The sequence below is a fragment of the Canis lupus genome, chromosome 1 (assembly GCF_003254725.2).
Source record: "Canis lupus dingo isolate Sandy chromosome 1, ASM325472v2, whole genome shotgun sequence".
NCBI lineage: Eukaryota > Metazoa > Chordata > Mammalia > Carnivora > Canidae > Canis > Canis lupus.
In genome coordinates, this window is record NC_064243.1 from 27,423,733 (window position 1) to 27,441,186 (window position 17,454).

A 17,454-nucleotide genomic window follows, 5' to 3' on the forward strand; every position below is an offset into this window, starting at 1 on the left:
CATGGCGGAACGCAAAGGAGCTACATCTGGGTGTCTGGGCATGAATCACGTTACTGTATTAAGGAGCCGGGCACACACCCTACTACCCTTCCCTCGCCACCACAACTTGGTCCCAAAGAGTTGCCCTATTGACTTCTCTTATCAAGGCCACCTGCATTGGTGCCTGTTGGTGCCAGTACATGAAGAAAACAGACAAAACCTCTGGTTTTCTTTAAGGTAATTCTGAAGAAGTTAAAGGCAGAAATGATGATTTACATAGTCTATAAAAAGCATTTGTATATACCTTTTTAACATGTAATATATATATTATGTAAATTTCAGAAGTAACTGTCTTTGTTTCCTCTATTTTAAATGGGGAACTTAGCCACAAAGAGGTTAAATAAAAGTTTTGTGACTGAGATGCTAGTCCAGGTGTGTCTGGCTCTTGATTTTCTCATGGGAATTATGAAGATAACTAAAACAGTGGCTTTCATACCTTTCAGAGCCTGGAAATGACCATCAAATTTCTCATGAATCATCTCTTCTTGAGGCAGTTTAGATATTCCCATTTTCTTTGTTCCTTGAATGAAGTGGTTTCCATTTTGTCTACTCAGAATACATAATATCTCAATATTAAAAATCAAAATATTTTTGAGATACCCTCGCTGTCTGGAGCAGATTTCAACTCCAACCCTTTGACCTAAATATCAAACTTAGATTTTGCTTTCCAGAGAAATATTTCTATTTACAATTTAAAGTCATATTAACCTTTTTGGCAGCTACATTCACATGCCCGTCAGCTACAGCCAGAGAGTTCATTTCCTTATGACAAGGAAACTTCTGGTAGCAGAGTGCGATTTGATATAGATGCTTTCAATCATGAGTTAAATATTGACAGGTTCTGAATACAGAAATTGTGCCACTTGTAAGTCATGATATGCAAAGGACTCCACTTTAATCGTTATTTTTGAGGTTAAATGTTGCATAGTATCCCAGAATGTTAAAATGATGCCTGCTGTATAAACTATTTCTTTGTAGTTTAACAAAGAGTTACTTCTTTTGTATGAATATGCCTTTGATACGCTTTTGTGATATAAATTTGTTTTGCTTTTTTTCCCTTTAGTCAGGAAGATTTTATTATTGAGGAATTTTGTTACACGGTTGTTTTATTTTGACATTCCAATATTGATTAGGTATTTCATCTTAGGAACTGTGCTTTTGTTTATATATATACATGGTTAATTTATATGCTATTTATTTCCCACATCCTGTTGAGATAGCTTCCTAGCAGACCCTCCCTTTTCCAAAAATAATATTCCCTTTCTGTTTTCAGTATAATGTTTGCAATAAAAATGAAACACAGATATACTCCAAAGATATAAGTTGGGAGTTTTGTGAAATTCTTGATTTCAGTCAAGGGATCTCAAGATAAAATGTCTTAGTGTGGTACCAAAGAGTGCTGATGTGTGGACATTTCAGAAAAACAAAGCGTGGTGGTACAAAAAAAGGAGGAACTACCCAAAGATAGAGCATGCTGCTTTAGAGAGTGAGGGATTTTTTTTTCCCTGCACGTGGGTAGCTATGTGACATGGATTTTAAAGAAGGGGATAAGGAATTGGTAACTGGACTAGATTAGCATTTTTCAAATTTTGTTCTCCGAGCAGGGAATGGGTGCTGGGAGGGAGACAAGCCATCTGGCAGAGCTCCAGGGTCTTGGCTCCTGGGCCCAACTAAACATTCCCTTTCTGCGCTTAAAACAACCAGTTTGAATCTTTTTTTTTTTTTTTTTTTTTTTACATATGGTGCCTCTGTATAAACTGCCCATGGTTAAAAGAAGTTTCCAAATCAGTGGACAAGATGGTTTCTGTTGGGATGCCATTTTGTAAGGGCAGGAAAAAAGCATCTGCAAGATGACTGATATTTTTACTTGCCATAGTCCAAAAGATTCTGGAAGAACAGCAGAAAACTGAATTTAGGAAAACTAACTTCATGAGAGATGGAGGAGGCTGAGTTTAGCAACAGCTAAGAAGGGTAAATGATTCAGCAAGTTGATATACATCAGTATTTATCCACATCAGCTACCAGCTGCCTTTTGCTTCACTCCTTTGCTTCTCGACCTCCTCAGGCTCCCAGGAAACTCTTCAGTTCCACTTACCTCTTAGGTCTTAGTATTTAATGACTTCTTGAGACCCAGAAAGTGAATTTCAGCTCTTATCTGCAGCATTGGTTCTCCTTTCTGCCAGGTTGGCCTGACCTTAGATACTGCTGACACTGGGCTCCTTGGCAAGCAGATCACCAGATCTCCTATCTTATAGGCACCTATTTCTGGGTTGGGTTTACTCTGAGTTACCCTTGCAAGTTCCAGATGAAACTTTACCCTTTCCTGAGACCTGGCACTGTTTTTAAACAGGCTTTGTGACTGGGTTTCCAGAGGGCCAGGCACTATGCTGTGACATCTGCCTACCTGAGCCAGGAATGTCTGGCCTGGCTGTGAATGCAATGGTTAAGCCCCGTAGGAACTGCTCCTTTCCCATCTGGCTGTCCTCTGCACCTAGGTGCAGGTTCTCTCTCTCTCTCTCTCTCTTTCTCTCTCTCTGTCATCTTTGATCACTAAAGATGATCACTAAAGAATTTTGGAAAAAGCAGATAGAAGCAGAGTTTAGTTGTTGTTCTGGTTTTCTGTTTTATTTTATCTATTATAAATATTAAAAAATGTTTCTAACAGGATTTTAGTTCTGTTGCGGGTCAACTTTCTATTTTTCCACCTAGTTTAGTTTGTGATCAGTTTTTTAAAAAACATTTTGTTTATTTATTCATGAGAGACACAGAGTGAGAAAGGCAGAGACATAGGCAGAGGGAGAAGCAGGCTCCATACAAAGAGCCCAATGTGGGACTTGATCCTGGACCCCAGGATCACACCTTGAGCCAAAGGCAGTCACCAAGGTGTTCCTGTTTGTGATCTGCTTTTATTCCTTCTTCATACCCTAATCAGATGAAAATAAAACTCTATTACATGTCACCTCTTACATACCAATCAGAGCCTATGTTAGGCAGAGTCTAAGCAATTTATATATATTAGGTCTTTTGTACCTCATCATAGACCTGAGAGTATCACGAGTCCATTGTTTTATGGAAAGACTAAATATAAGAAAACTGAGCTACTTTTCAACAAAACACAACCTACATGTGGTAGAGTTGGAATTGGAATCCACATTTGAAACTTCAATATCTATGACATTTCACCATGTACCTCTCCAATTAAAAGAAATTAAAAAAAAAACAAAAAAACAAAACAAAAAAACAAAAAAAAAAAAAGAAATTCATCTCTCTTTAGAGTATTTGCGACTTTAAAACATCAGTATTTATAGGGACTTTCATTTTTTTAGGCAATCTGGTTCATATGGAAGCTAAAATTTAGGATAAGCCCCTCACCAAAATAAAATTATGAAAAAATAAAAGTATAATTTATAATCTGCACAAATATAAACAGTGAAATCCATTCCCAAGTCATCATGCTGAGGCTGTGGAGCTGTGCAAATGCCCCAGCAGCTCTCAACCCTCCCACTGCCACTACCACCACTTTCTCTCCTATCATAAACCACTTCAGTTGCAAATAGGAGTGACATCATTAGAGTGACAGCTCTGAATTTGTGATAATTTGTTTAATAAAATAAAATCCAAAATTTTCTTCGTACATATTTCAGTTGATGGCAACATGGGAATTTGTCTTGACATTGGGGTTGGCAGGTTGGAAAATGTTGTCAGATGATTATTCAAGGATCCATTTTAACTACAAGTACTGAACACCTTCCATGTATCAGACATTGTTCTATAATCAGCATAGAATTAGCTCTGTTTTTAGACCCAAATAGCCAGAGTGCCTCCCCAGATTCTGTGTTTTAGAAGTCCCCCTCCTCCAGCATCATCCCTTTCCATCAGGTAAAAGGAACATGTCTACTCAGGTCCCATCCCCAAATAAGACCATGCTCTCATCACTTGAGGCCTGGAATTCTCTGCCCTGATGACCTGAGCCTTCCTCCAGGGAAGGCACATCCTCTCCCAGGTCTATCTTCTAAAGTCTGGATAGCATCTCTGGAAAGTCAGCACTTAGGTCCAAGGAACAACAGCCAAGGGGTAATAGTTTTCAGATCAAATGGGAAGCTTGGAATTTGGACAGAGTTTGTATGTGTTCTCATAAAAAATAAGTTAACTAGGGGGTAAGAAGAGGAGAGCAGAGGGTCAGGCTGGGAGGGTGCCTCTATTTCTATGGTTGCCTTGACCTTGGGCTGCCAGGAATTCAAGGATGATCAAGTTCTGCACTCTCAAGGAATTTTCAGTCCAGTTAGAAAGACGAGCATACAAATAGATAACATTAGTCCAACACGGTGAACACGATGCTTAGAATTCTTTTAAATATCACCAGAAGGCCACTTAGGCCAAGCATGAGGATGTAGGGATTGACCAGAAAAAAATGAATCTAGAAGGATGAGTCAGGTGGGCTAACAAAGAGGGAATTGGAGTGAGAGGGACAGGGGGCATTGCAGAAGTTGTAAGAAAGAACAAAACTAGGAAAGACACTGAGGCAATACCCTGCAAGTTTGACTTATGCCCTCATATCTCACAAAAAATTCTGCACACATCTGGAAAAGAGTAGAAGCCAAATATATGTGCATTTGATACAGTCATGGTCTGGGAGAGAGACTTACACATTTCTTAGTGTTTTTGGAGCAAAAATCCTATGTGGAGAGACTAATATGAAGTAGAGTAGAGATGTCAATACATCCTGGAACAGGTTGTTTCTGACACTGTGGAGGTTAACCTTATTTTAGAAGTGACAGAGCTTTAAGCACAGACTGATAGATATGATTGAGTTAATTTTAGTTAGCCATGTGAAGGATGATTTGGAAAGCAATGAAGACTAAAGGCACAAAGAACTCGTAGGCAGTTGTTATAATACAGGAGAGCAATGATAAGGGCTCGAGCTATAATAAGTTGTAATCTCAACACACACATGGTTGTATCCCTTGCCTACCACATAGTAGGTGCTCAGTCACCAATAGTTGAATGGATGAATAAAGTAAATAACAATAGGAATGGACAGGAGGATATATTTAGGAGAGACAGAAATCATAGGAATCAAATGTGGAATTGACAGGGTCAGAAGTCAAGGATAATTCTAGGATGTCTTAGTGAGTATGGGACAGATGATGCCAGTGACCAAGAAAGGATGACTTTCTGAGGGTATGATAATGAAACAAGTTTGGGGTAAGTTCAGCTCGAGGGTCAGTCCAGTACAGATGACTCTGAGGCAATAAATAGAAATTTAGAAAAGTGATTACAAGTTTTACTGTAGATCAGAATACCTGGACATTTGTTACAATATGGACTCCTGAGTGCTATCTCCAGATATCCTGATTCATATAAGATGGGATGAAGTCCAGGAATCTGCATTTTAAATAAGCATTCCAGGTGATACTAGCATAAGCTATTAGGATGATTTTTTTTTTTTTGAGAAAGAAAGAGAATTAATTTAGCTCTAAAGTTTTGGTGACAGATTAGAAATACAGATTTGAGAATCAATGACATAAAGATAATAACCAACACTGACCACTTGCAATGTGACAAACTGTTCTAAGCATTTTTAACACGTATAAACCTCACACCTCTATCAAGTAGGTGGGTATTACTACAGATTGAAGAACTGAACCTTGAAGAGGTTTGTGAGTGGTAAGAGGAGGTCTGAACTCAAGTAGCCTACATTCATGCCCAGAACCCGTGTTCCTAACAATTATGCTCTTCTAGCTCTTCCATTCCTGTAATATTTATTGAGAGTAATCACTAATAGCAAAAGGGGTGACATTGCCCAAGAAAGTGTCATATCTATGAGCCATATACTGAATGCTAGAGAACATCAAACATGAGTATCAGATAAAGGCATAGGATTACATAAGATTGGCAAATATTTAAACCTATCCCAGAATCTTTAAGGGGTACCATATTTTCATAACACCAAGAGTGAAAAAAAATGCAGATAAATTCTTAATAAACATTCTTTATAATAATATTGATGATGGGAACTTAAGTATTTTCAGGTATCCTAAAGGACTACTTCACCAAGTTATCATTTAATGACAAAATGTAGTATTTCTTCATAATATTTTCAACTCTACTGGATTTTTTAAATTGCTGACAATGTAAGAAATAACCTGGGGACATTATAATCTACATTAAGATTTTTAAAAAATAAATATGCTTTACAGGTAAATGTTTCCTATTGATACCAATAGGAAGAACTGCTTTTAATGCTGTAGAGTCATCTAGTTCCAAGGAAAATGAGCATCAGAATGGGGATTTTAGATTCTGGTCTTTTTTGCACAATTCATCCTCAATGTCTCAGTTTGATCTCAGACTTGAAAATGAAAATGGTTTTAATACTTTCAAATACTGGAATCTTTCTAAAGTATTCTTAAAAAAAAAAAACAAATTCTTTCACCTTGTGGGTCCATGAATTCCCAGGTGTGCTTAAAGTTTGAAGAAATAATCAACTTCTTTTTTATTACCTTGCTTCTACTCAGTCACAAGGTAGCCTTGACCAATTTGTTCAGTGTAAAAAAATCTCTTTTCCCTAGAAGGAGGTCCATCCCAAAAAGATATCCCTTATTATAACTCTGCGGGACATTTTTAAGCAAAGGAACAAGAAAATGCTTATAGTAAGCATCTATGTCAGAACCTCGAGGTAGAAAATGCAACACTGGTATAAAGCCTGTTCCAGTGTCTGCTTTAACCCATCGTGACTTACCTCTGTCTTCTTCTGCCAGAGGACAGATAAGTGAAAAAGGGTATTTTGACACAGAACATGTCACAGATGCTGGAATGACAGGTGAATATTATTTTTAAAAAACATTTTGAACTTAACTGATCACTAAATTGAAGATTTGGGGTAGGAGAAAAAGAGCATAGGAGTGATATTAATATAGTGAGGAGCAAGACCCTCATTTCATCATAAAGATGAATGTCAATGTGCAGCAATTTACAAATAACACATAATTAGGGATAGTTTTTGTAATGCAAAAATAAACCCTCTAATTATATATAGAACTGATTGTAGATAATGATAGTGATCTACTAGGAATAGATTAAAGGATTGAGATCATTTTCTTTTTTCCATCCCATTCAAGCACTGAGGTTTTCTACATTGACCTGTAGAAATGGTATTAATGAAAGACACTGAAGAAAGACTGTCTGGACTGCTGCAAGGGTTTGATTTACAAGTTTCCCAGAAACTTCCTTGTCAAGGACTTTTTAGAATATAATCATTCTCAAATCCTCAGCATATCCATCAGTCAAAAAATGAAAGAAAAGGGAGACACGTGGGTGGCTCAGTCAATTAAGCACCCAATTCTTGGTTTCAGTTCAGGTCATGTTCAGGGTCTTGAGATGGAGCCCTGAGCTCAGCAGGGAGTCTGTTTGAGATTCTCTCTCTCTCCCTCCTTCTGTTCCTCTCCGCCACTCATGTGCACTCTCCCTCTCAAATAAATAAATAAGTAAATAAATAAATACATAAATACATAAATCTAAAAAGAATGATAAGGAAAAACCCGTCATTTAGATTAGTCTTGTGACACCTAAGCAAAGGTCTTAGAACTTTGGAACATTTTTCAGAAAACTTTTTTTCCTCTTTAATTTCCATTCATTTTCCTCCCATTTCTCTCCTCTCTTCCTTTCCTTTCCTGTTTCTTTTCATGACCCCTGTACAAACTCCATCAGCCTTTTGTTTCTAGGTAAGTTATGGCAGCCAGAAATATCTAGAGAGTACTTGAGCTCTTCAGAAAACAAGTTCATCTTAAGAACCCCAAATACTCCTAATTTTTAAAAAACTATCATATATTACTCCCTGGTATGACAAATTATTCCTTTATTCAAAATGGAAAAGTGAATTAATGTAATGGCCTTGGCCAAGGATAGTGTCTCCTTTGAGCAAGTTGGGGTCATTTCCACTGAGCACATAGAATCCCAAGATGTCAGGTTCTCCTGGCCAGCTGTTACCACTGTTTTCCACTAACTGCCCACCTGAGAAGTCGCAAGAAATACAGGATGCTGAGCAGTTTGCTAATCTAATTTATAGTCTTTTGGGACAGTGTGACCCTAATTCAAAACTTTAATGACCAAAATGGATTGATTTTATCACTGGGGGAATAGAAAGATACTTAAAGTGAGATGAAGTTCTCATAAGTGACTCAAACTGGCAAAACGATAATAGTAGAAATTAGATAAAATAGAATACCCAAAGCAAACACTAAAAAATCTATGCAAAAGGATACACTCAAAACACTACAGATAAATTAAAATGGAGTTCTAAAATATTCAAGTAACCCACCCAAAAAAGGCAGGAAAAATAAAGCAGAGAAACAAGGAACAAAAGGAAACAGAACAAAAAATCAAATGAAAGATATAAGCCCTAAACTATTAGTAAGTACATTCAATGTAAATTGCCTAGATATATTAAATAAAAGACAGAGATAGGTAGAACAGATTTTAAAAATCCTAACTATATGTAGGAAGGTTGAAAAAAAGATATACGATGAAAACATTAATCAAGAAGGAAAGAAAGAACATATTAACATCATATAAAGTAAATTTCAAAACAAAGAAGTTATCTAGATCAGAGAGGGACATTAAATAATGTTGGAAGAGTCAATCCACCAAGAAGACACAGCAATCTTAAATGTGTACACACCAGACAAAGCTGCAAAATACATGAAATAAAAATAGAAAGAACCAAAAGAAGAAATAGAAAAATCTGCAAAATACATGAAATAAAAATAGAAAGAACCAAAAGAAGAAATAGAAAAATCCACAAAAATAGAAAAATCCAGCCTTCAACACCTCTCTCTCCACAACTGATAGAACAATCAGACAATTGGAAAAGGGGTTTGTGGTAAATAATATTATTAAAGATTATGGTTGTGATATCCACTGAGATAGGGATTACTGAGAAGAAGGTTTATATTGAGGAATGGAAAAGGAAATGAGCTGATTTTGGTCAAGTTAAAATATTCAAGAGCGATGTCAGAGGTGTAGTTGGATATATGAGAAGGTGAAAAGTTTAGAAATACAGATATGGAATCACCTACATACATGTGGTAATTGAAACAACAGATTTCAATGAGTTTTCCAGGAAGAAAGTATAGTGTTAGTGTTACCCATATAGTTTTTAATTGTAGGCTTGAACTTTGAGTTTTTCTTTTTTATTTTTTAAGATTTTATTTATTTATTTGACAGAGAGAGCACGCAAGCACAAACAGGGGGATCAGCAGAGGGAGAGAGAGGAGACTCTTCACTGAGCAGGGAGTCAGATGTAGGGATAATGACCCGAGCCAAAGGTAGATACCTAACCAACTGAGCCACCCAGGCACCCAAACTTTGAAGAATTCTGACATTTGATGTCTGTGTAAAGACCAGTCTATTGGGGAAAATGAAGAAGTGGTCAAATATGTTAGAGAAAAGTAAAGTGTGTGTGATGTAGACATTAAAAGCATATTGTATTTTAAAAGGAATGAGGATCCCAAAGTGAATGTTCCTGAAAGGACAATGAAAACTAGAACTAAAAAATAACCACAGGATTTCTTGACAGTGAGGTCATTAATGACCTTGATGAGAGGAATTTGTTGGAAGGAAATGGTTAGAAGCTTGGAGTAGATAAAAGAATGAATGAAAAATTCAGGACATGTAGATGAAAAGTAAAGATAGTTATTTTTGTAAGTTTGACTAGAAAAGAGAAGGATGAGGAGAGTAAGTGGAGCTGAGGGAGAGATTTTATTCATTCATTCACTCATCTATTCATTTGTTGTTTAAATATGGTCATAAGTTGTTCTATTGTGTTTTTCCCCCTGCTTTTCATTTTTCCCCCCAGAGAGAAAGATTGGACAAAATTGAGAGAAAGAGGTGAGAAAAAGAGAAAGTTGATTCTGTAACTTTTTGTTAAAGGAAAGAGGAGATGAGAATCAAAGCAAGAGCAGAGGGATTGCCCTTTCATAGGAGGGCATGCCTCTTCTTAACAGGAAAAACAAAGGAGATGCATATAAAGGTGACGTGATTGGTTGTTTGGAAGGGGGAAATTCGGGGAGTTCTTATCTGGTGTTTTTGCTTTTCTTGAATATCTTAAAAATCCCCACTTATGGAAAAACACAGACAAAGGAACAATATTTTCTGTACCAAAAAGAGAATGAAATTATGCAAAAAGGTGGGAGGAGATTTTGCTGCCAAGTCCTTATATGAAAATTTCTACAATTGTATAAAAATTAAGGCATACTGAGTATCATAGTTAGTGAACACTTAACTAGTTGTCTACATTGCAAAGAAGAAACTATCTGGAAATCCAGGATGTGTGCAGACTCTTGGTTGACAGTGACACAAACTTCTGGCTAAAATAGCTTAGGAAAAAGAAACTGCTATTATTCCTGCAATTTTTAGTTTTAGAGGATGGCTTCAGCATGTCTGTAGTCAGGCCTGAAATGATACCATGGAAACCTCACCTCTGCCTTCAGCTACATTCCTGCAGTCTCAGCTAACCCATGAAATAGCACCAGTGGAGTCTTCTGCTTTATCCTCTTAGATCCACACCCAGTAAGGAAGATCTAGGACATCTTTCCCAGAAGACCTAGAAAAATCTCCTTGGCTTTACCTGGGTCATGGGCCAATTCCTGAAATAATAACTAAGGAGGATGAGATATGTGGATAGGCTTAGGTTTGTGGTCGCTGTGGGAGGTGATTGTGGAGTCTTACAATGGGAATAGACAGATCCCCAAAGATCAAGGAAGGTCACATTTTGACTATTCAAAATACAACCAAAGAGATTAACAATCTCACTTTTCTGCCCTGTATAACCTTTGAGGTTAAAAGCTAATGGATATGACAAATTACTGATTTGAGAGTCTCTTCTGTCCTCTTTACTGTAAACTTGTCCTGAAGGTGCTAGACCCCCGTGAAATGACCAAAAGGAAATTCTAGGTGGATGAGCTCTGAATCATGTTAACCAATAATTTAAAAAAGAAAATAATGATTAGGGGAAAAAAAGATTTAAATTGTCTCTTTTTATTTAACCTTGAATATGCAGAGTTCACTGTGATTTAATATGTGAAAAGTTATACTTTCAAGTTTATTAAACATAACTCCATCAGCATATATTTCTCTGAGTAACATCCTGATATATTGAATTTCCCAAATTAGTTTTTATCAACCATAGTCATTAAACATATTTTGGCATATGACATGACTTTGTTTATATTTAGTAAAATACAAAGCAAGCTCTCTATCCAGTAAGGCTTAGGTTGAACCCAATGCAACAGTATAAAGATATTAGCAATATCAGCCCTAGTAGACTATGAGTTCCTTAAGAGTCCCAATTAAGCACTCATCATTTCTGGTGTTCCTCCTACTACTCCTGGACTTAGGGTGTAATAGGCATCAGCAAGACTATGTTGATTTGGTGCTTTAGCTGGCCTTCTCTTAAGGATTCACAAGCATCATCACTCCACTGAGTTAAAACTTTTAAAACTTCATTTTGATTAGAATCTCAGAGGTAGGGTATAATCCCTTCCTTGTTTTCCTCTCTTTATTACTTATGTACATGTATTTCTTTCTCCTGAACTATACGCTGCTTTCAGAGCAGAAACCATATCTGAAATTATAAATTCATTTATCCATTGGCTAATTTACTTACAACAAATATTCATTAATTGTCCTCTACATGTTACGAACTGTAACTATGAAAATAAAACAGATACAACCCCACGAGAACACATGTCAAGGCTTAACTTGGCCTATTGTGGCTTCTTCCTATCACTATCGTAGTATCTAGTGAAGGATGTGGTGCATAGTGGAGGTTTTAGAAATGCTTCCTTAAATTAGTTGATTCAGGAGAGTTCTACCAAATATAACCTACATCTGTAGTTACTATCATATCACTATGTAAATTATTCTTTATCCTCTTCAGTTAGCATCTAAATAATAACCACCATTTATTCAAAATCTATCAGGCAAGAGCCTTATATACATCATTTTTTAAAACATTACAACAGCCTTAAAAATTTCCTCATTTTATACGGGAGAATGCCAAGACTAGAAGAAACTTCATAAGTCTTACATGGTAAGTAGCAGAGATAGCATTTGAACCCTGGTCTGGAAATGAAGCCTACAGTCTTACTCATTGCCACATATTGGTTTCAACACTCTTGAAATATCTGCCTCTTCAGTCCTTACATTCCAATAGGCAGAACCCTGATTCTGGAAGTTCTCTCTCATTGTCCCCAACATACATTAACTTTGGACAATAGCAACATAACACTTCTAGCAGCTCAATATAAATTCATATGTTTGTTAATGTTAATAACTATTGATCCTCTATAGTAAAAGACTGCATGCTCAGCACTGCACTCTTTTTCATCGATGAGTCATTCAACCACCTTTTTATAAATTCTGTGTTATGGTTTTATATCTCTGAGCTCAATGGGAAAAGAAGTACTTCAAGTACTCTAAGAGAAGGCCCCTCTTTGCTTACAGTTTCTGGGCCTCGAGCAGATATTCAGTCAGTGGTCAGACATGGTCTACACAGTGATCTTCTGCTCAGATGGGAATCCCATTCTTGTGCCAGTGAGCTCTGAGAACTCTGAATGATGGCAATTCTTCTCACTCTTTAGAAATTCAAGAGAGCTTTGTTCTCACTGTTCTTTTACATACACAATACCTATATTTTGCTCTTGTTTATGAAACCTATTTCTGTTGTCTGTTTTTACAACCACAATGAGGCCCTTTCCATTCTGAAATATTATCCCAGGGCTGTAGTGGGAGCAGATTCAACTGAAAGCTGGGCTTTGTGTAAACAGTGTAAAACATGTAAAATCCAAAGCCTGGTTGCTAGGCTATCAACACAATGAAAAATATTCACATTGGGTTTATCATAAAGGACCAAGGTTATGGGGGGAAAAAAAGCAATTGCCAGTGGTTCCATTGAGAGGTGGTCTCTGAGGTCAGTGTCAATGAGCATCTTCATCATTGTCTTTTTGAAAAGGTTAAAGGTTCTGAGTCCAAATGTGGGAACAAACAAAAAAATGTATACCCTGAAACAATAATCTGCAGAGACAAGACAGCGCCACAAAGACAAAGCCAGTTCAGCTGTGTTTCCTGACAACCCTGCCCAGCACACTTCCACCTCAGGCAGAGAACGGAGTTTCTAAAGAATAATTATATCAAGTGATGTCATGATGGATGGCCTCTTTCCAATGGCTTCATGGCTTATCTTCTGAGCCAGAGAGGGGAGGTAGCCTGCTGTGAACCGTTGTGGCAATATGATGATGGGAGGGGTACGACAGGTCAACTTGTGGTGTTCTAACTCATGGGAGTGCAGAACCTGAGTTCCACCCGCCCAGTTCTCTGAAATTAACCTTACATGGATGTCACTCCTTTCATAAAACAAATCTCAATATATTATCAACGTCATTTATGCATATAATTTTTTTCTAATATTTTTTTAGCACTAGACATTCAAAGTGCTTTACATATACTTATCAATTTATTCATTCTTACAGCCTGACATTTTAAGTATTATTGTTGATCCCATTTTACAGACGAGGAAACTAGGCACAAGAGGTGAAGCAACATGTGCAGGTCACATGATAGGAAAATGGTAAAGCCAGGACTCAAACCTGACCCTGGAGCCTGCCCTTAGTTCACTCATAGTGCTGCCTTTACAGTGATTTAAAAAAAAAAAAATTATTATTACTTCTAATAAATTTTTAGGCAAAGCTTATAAAAACAAATCACATATTTCTCAACAAAAATTCAGTCATGAGCTCTTCTTATAGGATGCCATAAACCTGATAATCGTTTATATATTCAAATCACACGTGATTAATGCCTTATGTCAAAAGTAAAGCAGCTTATTCTTTAAAACACAGCAAGAGTGCATCTTCTGATACCCATAGCTCACACTTAAACTGGAATATGCACACCGACATAAAACCACAGCCAGCTCACAGGAAGTATAAAATATGCCTCTTGGGAGTATCCACATTTGTATGAAGATTTGAAGGAAATTCTATGAAATCAAATATGAATATTAATATAAAGCAGAAAGAAGTGTTCACTTTGGCAGCACATATACTAACGCAGAAAGAAAAATCAATAAGATAAAATAGGAGATGTCCAAGAAGTGTTGAGCTTATAGCAGCTTGTTCCAAGTTCTAACTGAAGATTGAGGGTTTCTGGGTTTGTATTCATGACCTTCTGCCATCTGGAGCTGCTTGGGTAGAAAAGTCTAAGAAGCGCTAAAGAAGAAAACACAAGTGCTGTTTGTGCATAAGTAAAGTTTTGCAAAACTTTTTCTCTTGTTTTTTTTCACAGAAATATTTATAATGATTTTAATCACTTTTATAATTTGAAGGGATGGCTACAAGAATTAAATGGTACAAGTAGAAAAGAAGTTCCTGATGTGAGAGCCATAAATAATTCATCTTACACAAAGTAGAAACAAAAGCAACCAACCAATCTCTTGATTTGAAACAAATTTTTTAGAGTTATCATTCTTCTCATATTCTTAGAAGGGTAGGAACACTTAATCCTCTCTCAAGGGACCACAGTGCTCACTGAACCATCTCTGTGGGCACAACAGTATCTCAAGCACTGTGGGAAGCTCCCAAGGAAAGGAGATGACATACTTTTAACCCATTAGCAGCTTCCAAGAAAATGGCACAGATGAAATGAACATAAATTACAATGCCTGGAAATACTAATACAAATGAGTATGCACAGCAGCTAAGGACAGAGGCTTGTTTTGGTAATATGATTATTTATATATGTAAGAAAGGAACTATAGAGTTTGGGTCTATTCATTTAGGACTTCAATGGCTAGCAGGTGTAACCCTCACCAATTCAAATAGGTAGGCTTACGCACATCCCTATAAATAAAGTATCTGTCAACCTTTGTATAGCAAAGCAAGTATAGACTAAGGCCTTCTCTGGATGAAAGGGGTTTGAGCTGTTATCAGATCTTGTTATTGGAGTCACAGGAATAACTCAAGTTAAATGTTCACAATCTCTCTATAAAGGAACTATCAAATACATAATTAAAGCAGTGAATGGTTGTCGGCTTTGATGGTTTGCAAATTTCACACACCTAGCCCTACCTTCCTTTGCTGCTATTCTACTCTCCCTACATTTTTTAATCCATGTGCAATGTTAAATGAATGTTCTACTCAACACTGCAAGCCAACTCAGGAGTCATCGTAGTAATATATGTAAATGTTTCGTGTTTTTAGATATAATAATACTCTTTTAGACTTTAGTGGTTAAAATATGAAGTTTGCTTTCAGGTGAAGGAAAGCCTCAACCTCAAACATGGAAAGAAAATCACCTTAATTATCTACTTTTACCAGTTTCTCCTTCCATCTGTTTGACACCTTGGTCTGGTCCTTGGTCAGGTTTTACTTAAAAAGCAAAATTGAACTAAAAGTCCATTTCAATGTTAATCACATTTAGCCACTATTTGTTTATATGTTATTGATCTCAAGAAAAACTCTAATTCAATGCAATTATATAATTGATATAATTATATAAATCTAATTCTAATGCAAGTATATAATTCTATTTTTCTTTTTTTCCTTTTTTTTAAATTCTACTTTTCAAGCAAAGCTATGACCTAATACGACTTTTTCAAATTTCATACTCAATAAATTCATGAAGCACAAGAAGTGTCGACCTTTGTCCACTACAAAAAGAATAGTTGTTTTTAAAAATTCATTAAAGACTCCTCAGTTACACTTTTAAATAGGTTGACTTTTTAAAAAGATTTTCCCAAATGAGAAAATTAATGCCATGAAAACATCAATAAATTTACTTTAAAGGGACCAAATAAATTACTATGAAAAAGAAGCAGAGACGATGTTCAAGGGAAGCACAATTATGCAAATATTATTTCTAAATAGTTTGTTGGTTGGAAGAGCAATCATCTTTTAATTAGTGTTTTATAAATCTGTTGCTATGCATAGCATTCTATTTGTGGCGTGATTTAATACATTCCTTGGTCATGTTTTTGCAGTTATAAAAAAAACAAATACAGTGTTATTTCTCCATAAGCACGTAACATAACTGATCTTATAAAAACATCGTTAGTGATGGGAAAGATGCATGCCTATACTATGACTAAGGGTAGGAGCCCAGTGACTTCCAAGAAAAAGGAGATGTACGCATCATTATGTGAATTTCCAAAGATGGGATCCATCCAGAAGAAGGCAGGAGAGTGTAAGTGTGACTTGGAAAAAGAGTCCCAAGTTAGCCTTGGGGAAGGTGGGAGTGTGAATATTGTTTGGTTTCCATTTTTTTCTTCTATCCTGCGTTATGTCTAAAAAACCTCTTGAGAAACAGTAAACTGAGAACTTTGACTATAGGGTACAAAGTTATAAGATCTAAAAATATTTTTTTTGCAAGGAGAATTATTCACATTTGAAAAAATCTTTCAGAAATTTGTTAGTGAGCAGAGGTCTACAGAACTTTACTGTTTTAAGTAGTGCTCTTTGAACTTCAAAAAGCAGAGACTTACTTGACATGGGGGAGAAGGGTGGTAGTACCAGAAAGTATTCAAACAAATCAGAATGGATCAGAGGACAGACCTTTTCAGGGCTTCTCTTCAATTCAGTTTCTCTCAAGTTCATTCTTCTTCTACCAGCTTTTTCTTTCTTCTTTACATCACTTCATAACATCATCCTGCATATGTCTTTGACTTCCTCAAGCCTGTGGCAATTTTACAGCTCCAGTAAAATTGCTTCTTGGGAATTCATTCCTTGTTTCTTACTCTAGATTTCCCAGGGGAAAACTCTAGTTGGTCCAGGTCATCTCTGTATGCCAGCCTCTGAATAAATGATGGTAAATCTGTGAATGAGCTCTCCTTGGGTCAAGCTTGTCCAATCTCTGAGCATGTGTGGGGTATAGCTCCTAGAATGACCTAAGACTTTCCAGAGCGAGGGCTATAAAGGGAGCCCATTCCTTAGAAAGCCTTGCAGCAGAACTGACAGTGACTGATAACACTAGGACACTTCATTTCTTTCTTGCTTTTTCTCTCTCTCTTTTTTTTTTTAAGATTTCATTTATGTATTTGACACAGAAAGAGAGAGAGAGAGTAAGCACAAGCAGAGGGAGCAGCAGAGAGAGAGGGAGAAGCAGACTCCTCACAAGGCTGGGAGCCCAATGTGGGGCTTAATCCCAGGACCCTAGGATCATGACCCTAGCCAAAGGCAGATGCCTAACTGACTGAGTCACCCAGGTGCCCTTAAGACACTTCATTTCTAATATCTAAGACTTTATTATCTTTTATTTTTTTAAAGATTTTATTTATTTATTCATAAGAGACATACACACACAGAGGGGGGTGGGGGCAGAGACACAGGCTGAGGGAGAAGCAGGCTCCATGCAGGGAGCCCGACG

General features: G+C 36.7%; 1 long non-coding RNA gene across 6 annotated transcripts in view; it reads right to left on the reverse strand.

The window, feature by feature from the left end:
* LOC112643766 (uncharacterized) overlaps positions 1-17,033 on the reverse strand; it is a 107,597-nt gene extending 90,564 nt beyond the window's left edge. For 2 of the 6 annotated variants that reach the window (XR_007412127.1, XR_007412126.1), the window contains exon 1: positions 16,644-17,029. This is a non-coding gene — a long non-coding RNA (uncharacterized LOC112643766). Of the gene's footprint in view, positions 1-16,573 lie in introns of all 6 variants that reach the window. The other 4 variants (XR_007412128.1, XR_007412125.1, XR_004810993.2 and 1 more) reach the window with 4 other exon arrangements.
* Between the last annotated feature and the right edge of the window lie 421 nt (positions 17,034-17,454).